General features: G+C 44.1%; 1 pseudogene; it reads left to right on the plus strand.

Moving 5' to 3' along the window:
• The first annotated feature begins 4,898 nt into the window (after nt 1-4,898).
• Nucleotides 4,899-11,004, plus strand: LOC112673437 (Y-box-binding protein 2-like; annotated as a pseudogene).
• The last annotated feature ends 2,063 nt before the right edge of the window (nt 11,005-13,067 follow it).

Raw genomic sequence — 13,067 nt, forward strand, 5'->3', positions numbered from 1 at the left:
ACTTGGTATCAAGTGACAGTCTCTCCTGAAGAGCAAGGGGACCCTGCCTGCCTCCTCAGATGTAATTACCCCTTTGCTGTATTCAAATACCTGAACACACACACACACACAAGCACATGCACACATATATGCATGTGTACATGCCTGCAACATGCATATGCCCATGTATACACATGCATACACTAATGTGCCTATCAAAGGTGCCTGCATGGGCCAGAGGTCGATCCCATCCTCCTGTAGCTGCTCCTTCTCTGTCCTTGTCTGGACACCTTGGGGTCCAGTCTTCACCACAGAGAGAAAATATTTTTAATATTGACCTTCAAGACTGGAAGACAAAATATATAAAGAAATAATACAACTCAACACTCACAAACCAAAAAAATCCAATTTAAAAATGGGTGGAGGGATCCCTGGGTGGCGCAGCGGTTTGGCGCCTGCCTTTGGCCCAGGGCGCGATCCTGGAGACCCGGGATCGGATCCCACGTCGGGCTCCCGGTGCATGGAGCCTGCTTCTCCCTCTGCCTGTGTCTCTGCCTCTCTCTCTCTCTCTCTCTCTCTCTCTGTGACTATCATGAATAAATAAATAAAATCTTTAAAAATAAAAAATAAAAAAAATAAAAAAAAAAACAAACAAAAAGTACTTCTTGTTTAAAAAAAAAAAAAAAAAAAAATGGGTGGACATGAACAGACATTTCTCCAAAGAAGACACCCAGATGAAAAGATGCTTGACATGACTCATCATTAAGGAAATGCAAATCAAACCTACAATGTGATGTCACCTTACATCTGTCAGAATGACTAAAATCAACAACACGGAAGCAATAGGTATTGGTGAGGTTGTGGAGAAAAAGTAAACGTTGTGTACTGTTAGTGGGAATGCAAACTGATATAGCCAGTGTGGAAAACAGTATGGAGGGACCCCTCGGTGGCTCAGGGGTTGAGCATCTGCCTTTGGCTCAGGGCGTGATCCCATCGGGCTCCCCACAGAGAGCCTGCTTCTCCTTCTGCCTATGCCTCTGCCTCTCTCTGTGTGTCTCTCATGAATAAATAAATAAATAAAATCTTTAAAGAAAACAGTATGAAAAAAAAATAAAGGACAAATACCCACCATTTGCTTTGACGTGAATGGAACTGGGAGAGTATTATGCTGAGTGAAGTAGTGAAGTAAATCAATCAAAGAGAAGGACAATCATTATATGATATCACTTATACAGGGAATATAAGAAATAGTGAAAAGGATTATAAGGGAAAGGAGGGGAACTGAGTGGGAAAAATTAGAGATACAGACAAACCATAAGAGACTTCTAACTCTGCTAAATGAACAAAGGACTGCAGAAGGAGAGTTGGAGGGGGAATGGGATAACTGGGTGATGGGAAATGAAGAGGGCACTTGATGGGGTGAGCACTGGGTATTATACTATATGTTGGCAAATTGAATTTAAATTTTAAAAATGTTAAATAAATATTTTTTTAAAAGAAAGCAAATGAGCAAAGAAAAAAAGAGAAAGAGACACAGAGAGAGAGAAACCAAGAAAGAGACTCTTAACTATAGAGAACAAACTGATGGTTATCAGATGGGAGGTTGGTGGGATGATGGGTGAAATAGGTGATGGGGATCAAGGAGTGCACTTGTTGAGATGAACATCATCATGAAATGTATGGAAGTATTGAATCACTATATTGTACACCTGAAACTAATATAACATTGCATGTTAACTATACTGGAATTTAAAAAATATGTATTTATTAATGAGAGATGCACAAAGAGAAGCAGAGACACAGGCAGAGGGAGAAGTAGGCTCCCTGCAAGAAGCCTGATGTGGGACTCGATCCCAGGACCCTGGGATCATGACCTGAGCCAAAGGCAGATGCTCAACCACCCATGAGCCACCCAGGAGCCCCCCATACTGGAATTAAAACTTAAAAAAAAGACTCTGGAAGAGGAACTTCCCACAGGTAAATCACATAGCTATTTAAGTTTAGAAGGGCACTGAATTCCTTCTGGCAAGGAGAGAATAAACTGAATTTGCCAATTCATATGATGAAAAGAGGGAAAGCTAGCAAGGAGAATAAGCAGAGAAATAGTTGTGGCAAAGATGTTAGTGCAATCATGGGGCATTGTTTTCCTAACTGTGTATGGTGTATGTTAAAGCACTGACTCTACCACTGCTGCTAAATTGTCCAGTTCATTATGTGACAGCTTCTCACTTGTGCCACAAAAGGTATGTGCTGGTCTAAATGCTACAAACTTGCCTCAAAGAATCTTATCTCAAGGTTGCTAATGGCTTTGTGGGACAGGTGCCTGTGCACACACATAGTTGCATTCATGGTAACTGGGGTAAAGCAGAAGAGGTGATGCCTATGGGTGCACAGGTTTCATGTGTGAAGCACAGCTGAGCCACTTAATGTTCCACTTTTTTAAGCAAATAAAGGTGGGAAATACTCAAAGTATAAAGTAGAGTCCAGACAATGAAACACAACTCATTTCCATTAACTGTCAAGTGAAAGCTGAGAAAAGATAGGAGACTGAACTTTTAAATCAAAAGCTGAGAGGTAATCAACTGGGGTTTAAATGATGTGACTGTACTGTGGTCATATTGGGGAAGACATTGACCATTCTGTGGCCCAAAGGACAGAGAGGGGACAGACACTGGTTGCCTTTATAGGAAGAACAATACACTCTTGCCACACTTAAAAAAAAAAAAAGATCTATCTATCTATCTATCTATCTATCTATCTATCATCTATCTATCTATTTATGAGAGAGAAAGAGAGCACGTGAGTGCAAGTGAGGAGAGGGGCAGAGAATGAGGGAAAGAGAGAATCCCAAGCAGACTCTGCACTGAGCACAGAGCCTGACTGGATCTCACAACTAACTCTTGCCATCCTAATGTGAGATGGCATTGGTGATATCTTGGTCCAGGAAAGGTAGGACATTATAATCACTGGTCTTAAACCCAGACTCTTTGGCATGATGATTTTCAGGTTGAAGTCAGGTTTATGGTCCAAAATCACTGAAATCACTTTCTCTTTTTCTTCACCTAAATACTTTTGTCCAAGTCAAATCAGATTAAAATGAGCAACAGGAACCTAAGAACAACTGAAACACACACACATACACATAAACTTGAACAAAAGGAATAGGAATTTCAGCCAACATTGATTTAACAAGTATTTGTGTGTGCTGACAGTGTTCTATGCACATGGAGACATGAGTGAACAAAATCAGGCTTTGGAGCCTCATTGAGCCTATATCTTAGCCATTAGAGACAAGAACATTGACATAATGAGCAAGTGAATTATCTAGAAAATGGCAAGGAGCACTTCAGAAAGAGAGAAAGAAGAAAGAAAGAAAAAGAAAGAAAGAAAGAAAGAAAGAAAGAAAGAAAGAAAGAAAGAAAGAAAGAAAGAAAGGAGAAGGGAGGGAGGAAGGAAGAAGAAGAAGAAGAAGTAGAAGAAGAAGAAGGAATAGAAGGAAGGAAAGAAGGAAGGAAGTAAGGAAGGTAGGAAATGGCAAGGAGCAGAGTGGAGGTGGGTCAGAGCACAAGGAAAGGCTAGTTATGGAGTTAAGTGGAACCATCAGATCACCTCATTGAGAAGGTGGCATTTGAGCAAAGACTTGAAGGAGTGAGCCAGGCTGATAAATGGGGGGAAAGTGTTCTGGGCAGAGAGCAGCTCCTGCAAAGGCCTTAAGCAGGGAGCATGGCTGCATGTTTCAGAGAGCAGAGAGGCCAGTGCAGACACAACAAAATGAACAAAAGGAAAGTCAGAGGACACAGTGGAGTAGTCACAGGACCCAGATCAGCAGGCTGCAGGCCACTACAAGGACTTTGTCTTTTAATCTGAATGAAATGGAGGCACTGAAGTTATTGGCAAAGGACGGATGCTGTTGACCTAAATTTTAAAAGGATTGCTTATTCTAGCTGCCATGTTGAGCATACATTATGAAGGAATAGGGATCGAAGCAAGGAAACGAGTTAGAAGGCACTGGATAAGTGGGACAGAATTCTCATTCATCCATGATGAGCTGGAGATGTCCCTTGGCATCCAAGTGGAGATGTTGTGTAAGCAGTTGGGTGTATGAGTCTTAAGCTGGAAGAACAGTCTGGGTTAAAAATGTAAATGAGGGAGGGTGTTGCAGCACATGGATGCAGTATAATGCCATAAGACAGGATACGATCATCAAAAGGGAAGGTATTGGTAAAGAGATAAAGGATTGAATCTGAGGTGTTCCACAAAACAAGGTCATGGACGAGAGGAGAAACCAGTAAGGGGACTGAGAAAAAAAAGCAGGTACATGTGGTGTCTTAGAAGCCAAGGCAGAAAATGTCTCCAAGAGAAGAAAATACTTATTAAGTCAATGCTCCTGGGTCAATAGTATGAGAATTGAGAATTGACCTTTGGCTTTAGTGACATGGAGGTCACAGTGACCTTGATGAGAACATTTTTAGGTGTGTATTGGCAGCTAAAGCCTGATAAGGGTGGAATCAAGAGAAGGTGGGAAGAGATGGATTAATGGCAGTGAGGTTTTTCACTGAGTTTTGCTTCAAAAGGAGAGCAAATAAATGATACAGAAATGGGGAGGAAGCAGGGCCATGAGTTCCTTTAAGATGAGAGAAACTCTGAGTAATGGGAATGATCCAATGAAAGGCAACCACCTGATGATGTGGGAGAGAGAAAGGAGAATCACTGCAGTAAAGTCCTTTGAAATGAGAAACTGAGGCCTCATGCACAGAGGAAGAGATAGGTTAATGAGGGGAGGGTGGTCATCTCTGGAAGAGGCCAGAAAGCAGGTTGAGTGCAGGGAAGCGTAAGTCAGTGACGCTGGCACGGATTGTCTTTGAAATGACTCTAGTGGCTTACATTTTCCAACAAAGTTGGAAGCTGAGAGAGAGAAGATGGTGGTGGAAAATTTGGACTTTGAGAAGAAGGCTTGGTGTGGCCATTTAGAGATTGGATTGGAGACAGACAATGTATTTGTCAGGCAGCATGAATGGTCCACAGGTGTCCACAGCCATAAATTTAAATACAAAGCTGCCGCCATGGTAGGTATTTCTATGCAGGTGTGCTCATCTGCAGAGGCAAACAGGGATTGGCAGAGATCTGGATTTAACCAGGACTATGGTTTGTCAAGCTAGAAGAAGAAAAGAGCAAAGAACAAGGTCATGTCTACAGTGATTGAGCATGAGGTCTAAACTGAGTAAGGAGGGGTGTGAGGAAGAGGGAAAATGAGGATTTCTGTCTGCTGGCCAAGATTTACCCTCTCATCTTAAATAACTAAAAATCTGGACCTCCTCCATTTATATATATTCTCAAACAATGGTGTTTAGACACTGGAAAACAGTCAGCATTGGCAGGAATCCCTGAGAAATGAGAAACCAACAGATTGAGTTTACAATTGTCCAGCATACTTCCTGGAGAGAGTCAAGGGTGCGGCGCAAGAAGGGAGGCCCTGGACAGAGCCTGGCAACTTTCTGGAGATGAGGAGATGGTGCGGGGGCCTGGGAAGGTCAACACAGCTGGAGTCTCTGTAGAGCAGAGTCCTCGAAAGGATAGCTGCTGGGAGAGAGAATCTAGAAAGCTACAGAGTGCCCTTAAGTCTTCAGCAGAATATACTTGAGTGTCAGGAGAGTACCCCAGAGTAGAAAGTGCCATAACACACAGGGCACTGCTCACAGGCTCACAAGGGTGTTGCCTCAATAATAGGGTAAAGTTAGGCTGCTCTGGCCTCACTTGAAAGTAAGACCCTAAGGGATCAAGCTCTCTCCTAAGGGATCAAACTCTCTCCTTAACTCACCTATATCCCAGAACAAAGCTTAAGAAGAGAACAGTATTGGAAGAAGATTCAACACCAACAAGGTAAAACAAGGTACCACCAACAAGATGGTAGGGTCAATAGAATTCATGTTCCAGTGTCCTCAAAGATTGCTGGAATTCTAGGAATACAGGTGTTGCCAAATAAGATGATGGCAGAGCTGTAGTTATTACTAATGAAGCAATGTCTTCAGCAAACCTATGAAAGTAGGTAGAGGACAAAGCCAATGCAGGAGAGGGGTTCAAGAATGGAAGGGTCAAGGTCATCAAAAAGACAAGAGGAAACAAGTGCTCACAAGGGTGTGGAGAAAGGGAACTCTTGTTAAAAATAGAATTACCATATGATCCAGCAATTCCAGCTGGCATACTGTTTTGAAGAAAATTAAATTAGGCTCTCAAAGAGATATGTGCACCCCCATGTTCACTCCATCATTATATGTGTATATACACACACACACACGCATTGGAAATGGAACGGAATATTAGGAAATATTATATATTAATTAATGGAATATCATTCTATAATATATTATATAATATATAATAATTATATAATCAATTGTTTATTTGATAATATATACCATATATTATAAATCTATAATTAATTAATGGAATATCTATTGGAATGGAATATTATTCTGTCACGAGAAATAATGACATCCTGCCATTTGTGACAGTTCGGATGGATCTTGATGCCAAAGTGAGATAATTAAAAAAAAGACAAATATTGTATGGTGTCACTTATATGTGGAATATAAAAGAGCCAAACTCAAAGAAACAGAGAGTGAAGAAGTGGTTATCAGGGGCTGAAGGGTGGCAGAAATGGGGACATACAGGACAAAGCTTCCATTTATAAGATCAACAGGTTCTGAGGATCTAATGTACAGCATTCTGATTATAGTATAGTGATAGAACATTTGAGTGTTATATACTTGAATGTTGCCAAGAGTGGTGATGAAATGTTCCCACCACGGGAAGGAAATGATAATTATGTGAGATGGTGGAGGTGTCCTCTAACACTAGGGTGGGAACATGTTGCAAGATATAAGTGAATCAGCTTGTTTCCAAGATGGTGGAAGACAGGTGCAAGTCACCTGTCCCCACCAACTTACCTAGATAACTTTCAAATCAGCCTGAAAACCTACGAATTCGGCCTGAGATTTAAAGAGAGAACAGCTGGAATGCTACAGTGAGAAGAATTCGCGCTTCTATCAAGGTAGGAAGACGGGGGGGGGGGGGAGAAATAAAGAAACAAAAGGCATCCAAGGGGGAGGGGCCCCGCGAGGAGCCGGGCTGAGGCCGGGGCGAGTGTCCCCAGGACAGGAGAGCCCCATCCCGGAGAAGCAGGAGCTGCACCAACCTTCCCGGGCGGAAAGGCGCTCGCAGGGAGTTCGGGCAGGATCCGGGGGTGGGGGGGAGCAGGGATGCCCTCAGGCTCCCGGGGGCACCAACTGAGGACCCGTACCCCAGGGAGAGCCGCCACACCCCCCGCCGAGCTCCCTAAAGGGCTGCACCGCGGGACCTCAGAAACAGCTCGGGTGGCTCAGGCGGTGGCTCCGCCTGGAGGGGGCTGCGCGGCCCCAGGAGCGCGATTCCAGCAGTGCAGGCCCCGGAGCCCAGGGCCCCGGGGGACACAGCCCAGGATCCGGCGCTCCCTCCGGGACAGGCAGAGGCCGGGAGGACACAGGACAGCGAGGATGCTCCTGCCCCCGAGCTGTACAGATTGGCGCCCCCCGCCCCGGAGCATCCAGGCCCCTGAGGACTGAGAGCTGTGCTAGTTACTGCGGGAGCTGACTCTATAGCTGGAGAGCTGGCCACCGCCACTGTTGTTCCCCTGGTGTCACCTTGTACCTGGGATTGAGCAGGGGACTCACAGGATAAACAGCTCCCACTGAGCCATGCACCAGGCAGGGGGCAGGGCAGCTCCCCGAGGAGCACACACCTGAGAATCAGCACAGCAGGCCCCTCCCCCAGAAGACCAGCTGGAAGGACAGGGGAAAAGCAAGTTATTGACCAAGCAGCACTGGAAAGTTTCAGGGGAAGTCGAGGGATTTACAGTATATAGAATCAGAGGATACTCACCCTTGTTTTTTGTTTTCTGTTTGTCCCCCCCTCCTTGTTTTTCTTTTTTTTTTTCTCTCCTTTTCTCCTTTTTCCAGTTCAACTTGTTTTTGGCCACTCTGCACTGAGCAAAATGACTAGAAGGAAAAACTCACCACAAAAGAAAGAATCTGAAACAGTCCTCTCTCCCATAGAGTTACGAAATCGGAATTACAATTCAATGTCAGAAAGCCAATTCAGAAGCACAATTATAAAGCTCCTGGTGGCTCTAGAAAAAAGCCTAAAGGATTCAAGAGACTTCATGACTGCAGAATTTATATCTAATCAGACCAAAATTAAAAATAAATTAAATGAGACACAATCCAAACTGGGGGTCCTAGCGATGAGGGTTAATGAGGTAGAAGAATGAGTGAGTGACATAGAAGACAAGTTGATGGCAAAGCAGGAAACTGAGTAAAAAAGAGAAAAACAAAAGATCATGAGGACAGGTTAAGGGAAATAAATGATAGCCTCAGAAGGAAAAATCTATGTCTAATTGGGGTTCCCGAGGACGCAAAAAGGGACAGAGGTCCAGAAACTGTATTTGAACAAATCATAGCTGAGAACTTTCTTAACTTGGGAAGGGAAGCAGGCATTCAGATCCAGGAGATAGGGAGATTCCCCTCTAAATCAATAAAAACTTCTCAACACCTCGACATTTATTAGTGACTTGCAAATTCCAAAGATAAAGAGGAGATCCTTAAAGCAGCAAGAGACAAGAAATCCCTAACTTTTATGGGGAGAAGCATTACGATAACAGCAGACCTCTCCACAGAGACCTGGCAGGCCAGAAAGGGCAGGCAGGATATATTCAGGGTCCTAAATGAGAAGAACATGCAGCCAAGAATACTTTATCCAGCAAGACTCTCATTCATAATAGAAGGAGAGATAAAGAGCTTCCAAGATAGGCAGAAACTGAAGGAATATGTGACCACCAAGCCGGTTCTGCAAGAATATTAAGGGGGACCCTGTAAAAGAAAGAGGAAGTCCAAGGAAACAATCCACAAAAACAGGGACTAAATAGGTATTACGATGACACTAAATTCATATTTTTCAATAGTAACTCTGAATGTGAACGGGCTTAATGACCACATCAAAAGGCACAAGGTTTCAGACTGGATAACAAAGCAGGACCCATCTACATTCTGTTTACAAGAGACTCATTTTAGACAGAAGGACACCTACAGCCTGAAAATAAAAGGTTGGAGAACCATTTACCATTCAAATGGTCCTCAAAAGAAAGCAGGGGTAGCCATCCTTATATCAGATAAACTAAAATTTATCCCAAAGACTGTAGTAAGAGATGAAGAGGGACACTATATCATACTTAAAGGATCTATCCAACAAGAGGTCCTAACAATCATGAATATTTATGCCCTGAATGCAGGAGCCGCCAAGTGTCTCAATCAATTAATAACCAAAGTTAAGACATACTTAGATAATAATACACTTGGAAACTTGAATATAGCACTTTCTACAATCGACAGGTCTTCTAAGCACAACATCTCCAAAGAAACGAGAGCTTTAAGTGATACACTGGACCAGATGGATTTCACAGATATCTACAGAACTTTACATCCAAACACAACTGAATACACATTCTTCTCAAGTGCACATGGAACTTTCTCCAGAATAGACCACATACTGGGGCACAAATCAGGTCTTAACTGATACCAAAAGATTGGGATCGTCCCCTGCATATTCTCACACCAAGATGCTTTGAAACTAGAACTAAATCACAAGAAGAAGTTTGGAAGGATTTCAAGCACGTGGAGGTTAAGGACCATCCTGCTAAAAGATGAAAGGGTCAACCAGGAAATTAGAGAAGAATTAAAAAGATTCATGGAAACTAATGAGAATGAAGATACAACCGTTCAAAATCTTTGGGATGCAGCAAAAGCAGCCCTGAGGGGGAAATACATCGCAATACAAGCATCCACCCAAAACCTGGAAAGAACTCAAATACAAAAGCTAACCTTGCACCTAAAGGAGCTGGAGAAAAAACAGCAGATAGATCCTACACCCAGCGGAAGAAGAGAATTCGTTTCAACGTCCAGAATCATTACGGATTCATCAACAGGAATGACACCAAGGAGTGTGTCTTTGTTCACCAGACGGCCATTAAGAGGAGCAACCCCAGGAAGTTCCTGCGCAGCGTCGGAGATGGGGGGACGTGGAGTTTGATGTCGTGGAGGGAGAGAAGGGTGCAGAAGCTGCCAACGTACCTGGGCCCGGGGGCGTGCCAGTGAAGGGCAGCAGCTATGCCCCTAATCGTCGCAGGTTCCGCCGATTCATCCCCCGGCCCCGTCCAGCTGCCCCGCCACCCATGGTGGCAGAGGCTCCATCAGGTGGGACAGAACCGGGCAGCGAGGGGGAGCGAGCTGAGGACTCTGGGCAGAGGCCCAGGCGGCGGCACCCGCCTCCCTTCTTCTACCGCCGGCGCTTTGTGCGAGGCCCTCGGCCCCTCAACCAGCAGCAGCCTATAGAGGGCACCGACCGGGTAGAGCCCACAGAGACAGCTCCACTGGAGGGAGACCAACAGCAAGGAGATGAGCGGGTCCCCTTCCCAGGTTCCGGCCTAGGTACCGAAGGCCTTTCCGCCCCAGGCCACCCCAGCAGCCTACCACTGGGATGGTGGGATGGCGAGACCAAGCCCAGCCAAGGCCCCACTGATGGTCCCGGCCTGAGCCCCAGTGCCCACGAAACCGTCCGTACTTCCAGCGGCGGCGGCAGCAGCAGCCGCCCGGACCCAGGCAGTCCACAGCCCAGGAGACCTCGGCCCCCATCAACAGTGGGGACCTCCCACCACCACCACCATACTGGAGTGACTCCAACATGAAGGACCCCCAGGGCTACCATCTGGTTATCTGCCAGTTTTTCCAGCTGCCCTCTACCCGGCCCAGCACCCCCTCCCCCTTCCCAGAATTCATGACATCAGAACACCGGCTTTCCCCTTTTCCTTGAGACTCAGGAGGTCCGAAGCAACAGCCTTTTGCTTTTCCTCTCTCCCCCACCAAGGGTGAAGGAAGGGATCCATCCTATTGTTCAGAGGCACCAGCTCCCTCCCCTAATCAGGCTGAGAAAGAACCAGCCAGCTCTTACCTCCTCCTGGTTGTTTTATTTCCCACCCCAGTTTATTTTTTGTCTCCCCCTCCCAACAACCCCAGCCCCTACCTCTGAAGCCATTTTATGAACTGTCATATGCCACCTGAGCCTCCAGTAAAAACAAAAAACAGGCTTAAAAAAAAAAATTCGAGCAGAACTCAATGAAATAGAGACCAGAACAACTGTGGAACAGATTAACAAAACCAGAGGTTGGTTCTTTGAAAGAATTAATAAGATAGATAAACCATTAGCCAGCCTTATTAAAAAGGAGGGAGAAAAGGACTCAAATTAATAAAATCGTGAATGAGAAAGGAGAGATCACCACCAACACCAAGGAAATACAAACGATTTTAGAAACTTATTATGAGCAGTATACGCCAATAAATTAGGTAATCTAGAAGAAATGGACGCATATCTGGATGCCACAAACTACCAAAACTGGAACAGGAAGAAATAGAAAACCTGAACAGGCCAATAACCAGAGAGGAAACTGAAGCAGTCATCAAAAACCTCCCAAGACACAAAAGTCCAGGGCCAGATGGCTTCCCAGGGGAGTTCTATCAAACGTTTAAAGAAGAAACCATACCTATTCTACTAAAGCTGTTCAGAAAGATAGAAAGAGATGGAGTACTTCCACACTTGTTCTATGAGGCCAGCATCACCTTAATTCCAAAACCAGACAAAGACTCCACCAAAAAGGAGAATTATAGACCAATATCCCTGATGAACATGGATGCAGAAATTCTCAACATGATACAAGCCAATAGGATTCAACAATACATTAAGAAGATTATTCACGATGACCAAGTGGGATTTATCCCCAGGATGCAAGGCTGGTTCAACACTTGTAGAGCAATTAATGTGATTGATCATATCAGCAAGAGAAAAAACAAGAACCATATGATCCTCTCAATAGATGCAGAGGAAACATTGGACAAAATACAGCATCCATTCCTGATCACAACTCTTGAAAGTGTAGGGATAGAGGGAACATTCCTCAGCATCTTAAAAGCCATTTATGAAAAGCCCACAGCAAATATCTTTCTCAATGGGGAAACACTGCGAACCTTTCCCCTAAGATCAGGAACAAGACAGGGATGTCCACTCTCACCACTGCTATTCAACATGGTACTAGAAGTCCTAGCCTCAGCCATCAGGCAACAAAAAGACATAAAAGGCTCAAGTCGGCAAAGAAGAAGTCAAACTCTCCCTCTTCGCCGATGACATGATACTCTACATAGAAAACCCAAAAGACTTCACCCCAAGATTGCTAGAACTCATACAACAATTTGGCAGTGTGGCAAGATACAAAATCAATGCCCAGAAATCAGTGGCATTTCTCTACACTAACAATGAGACTGAAGAAAGAGAAATTAAGGCGTCAGTCCCATTTACAATTGCACCCAAAAGCATAAGATACCTAGGAATAAACCTAACCAAAGAGGTAAAGGATCTATACCCTAAAAACTGTAAAACACTTCTGAAAGAAATTGAGGAAGACACAAAGAGATGGAAAAATATTCCATGCTCATGGATTGGAAGAAATAATATTGTGAAAATGTCAATGTTACCCAGGACAATTTACACGCTTAACGCAATCCCTATCAAAATACCATGGACTTTCTTCAGAGAGTTGGAACAAATAATCTTAAGATTTGTGTGGAATCTGAAAAGACCCCCGAATAGCCAGGGGAATATTAAAAAAGAAAACCATATCTGGGGGCATCACAATGCCAGATTTCAGTGTACGACAAAGCTGTGGTCATCAAGACAGTGTGGTACTGGCACAAAAACAGACACGTAGATCAATGGAACAGAATAGAGAACCCAGAAGTGGACCCTCAACTTTATGGTCAACTAATATTCGACAAAGCAGGAAAGACTATCCACTGGAAAAAAGACACTCTCTTCAATAAATGGTGCTGGGAAAATTGGACATCCACATGCAGAAGAATGAAACTAGACCACTCTCTTTCACCATACACAAAGATAAACTCAAAATGGATGAAAGATCTAAATGTGAGACAAGATTCCATCAAAATCCTAGA

The sequence above is a fragment of the Canis lupus genome, chromosome 24 (genome assembly GCF_003254725.2).
Source record: "Canis lupus dingo isolate Sandy chromosome 24, ASM325472v2, whole genome shotgun sequence".
Taxonomy (NCBI): domain Eukaryota; kingdom Metazoa; phylum Chordata; class Mammalia; order Carnivora; family Canidae; genus Canis; species Canis lupus.